Raw genomic sequence first — 1320 nt, forward strand, 5'->3', positions numbered from 1 at the left:
TCGGGCTGCGCTTTGTCTGGTTCCTCACCTAGGACCTGTCTGCCTTGAGTGACCCTACCAGGGGCATAAAGCCCCAGACAGCATAGCTCCTAGGATCATTGGAACACTCAAACCCCTCCACCACGATAAGGTGGCAGCCCAAKKAGGAGTTATATTATAATAATATATTATATATATATAATAATAATAATATATTTCCCATGTCTCCCCTGTTTTCCTTGGATTTGTGGTTTTTGTTTTGCTCTGGCTCCCTATGCCCCCTGTGTTAGTGATGGGCAAATGAGGCCTCATTGGGTGCATGGCACATTTCGCAAACTATGTTGACATTGTGTTGAGACTGTGCTGCTGTTGCAAAAGTCATTGCAGGCAAATTCAATAAAGACTGGAACGGACTGAACAAGGTTTATTCACACATTTTTATTTAGAAACATCAGCTGCTGTAACAACTTTGGCCGAGACGGTTGTTCCATTTACAAACCATTTCTCCTGCTTTTGAGAACACGCTTTCACAGGGCACTTATGATGACGGCATACATAGAAATTTAATTGCAAGTTTGTATATGGTTGCATACGTAGTCTTTGCATTTCCCAGTATTGTAGTGGATCCTATGATTTTGGTGTGTTTTCCTCGGAGATGCATATTTGTTCCTCGATGATAGCATCATGGTGACATTTGAATTGGCTTTGCTCTCTTCAACTTCCCTGTTCAGCTGCTGCCACAGATGTCATCTGAGAAAAAAATAAAATGCACCTGTGTTACTAATTCATTGTAATTACATGGAGTGATTTGCAAGAACATTAAAATACAAATCAGCACAATTAACAATCATGACAAACTTGAACTGGGAGCAGATGGTTGAGTTGAAGGTCCAGTTCAATTGCCTGCTTTCTGGAAACATCAGTGTTTAACACAGAGTGTTAACCGGTGCATTCCCCTCATGTCAGGTACGACGATGCCTCAGCAGTGGAAGTGCTCCAGTTACAGTAAGACAACTGGGGGAAAATCCAATGTTTCAMCTACAATATAAATAAAAGTTAATTCCTGTAAAATAATTCAAATATCCTATAGAAAGGAAGTGGAATAMGCCAAGAGAAATTTTTTTTCAAAAGTGTAAATGAGAACCGAATAATCATTTATTTTTTTCTCCATGATAAGATTAAAATKRTCCCACACGGGAGAAAATGTCCTCTTCTTTGGTTGATTCATGCCTGTATTCAAGTATGAGCCAAAAACAAATGCAAAGCAAAGAACACAAAGCATCTCCATCCAACAAAACCCACAAACGTGTCAACACAGTTTCTCCCTCATGAATACAATTT

The 1320-nt window shown here is 39.6% G+C and overlaps 1 protein-coding gene and 1 long non-coding RNA gene across 2 annotated transcripts in view; one reads left to right on the forward strand and one right to left on the reverse strand.

Moving 5' to 3' along the window:
- Positions 1-1320, forward strand: part of bcas3 (BCAS3 microtubule associated cell migration factor) — a 386180-nt gene that overhangs the window by 38834 nt on the left and 346026 nt on the right. The gene's annotated exons all lie outside the window — the stretch shown is intronic.
- Positions 459-1320, reverse strand: part of LOC103474329 (uncharacterized) — a 9570-nt gene continuing 8708 nt past the window's right edge. The window contains exons 2-3 of the long non-coding RNA XR_535156.1: positions 838-1017; positions 459-729 (exon numbers count right to left, since the gene is read on the reverse strand). This is a non-coding gene — a long non-coding RNA (uncharacterized LOC103474329). The remainder of the gene's footprint in view (positions 730-837; positions 1018-1320) is intronic.

The sequence above is a fragment of the Poecilia reticulata genome, linkage group LG13 (genome assembly GCF_000633615.1).
Source record: "Poecilia reticulata strain Guanapo linkage group LG13, Guppy_female_1.0+MT, whole genome shotgun sequence".
In the NCBI taxonomy this organism is placed as follows: domain Eukaryota; kingdom Metazoa; phylum Chordata; class Actinopteri; order Cyprinodontiformes; family Poeciliidae; genus Poecilia; species Poecilia reticulata.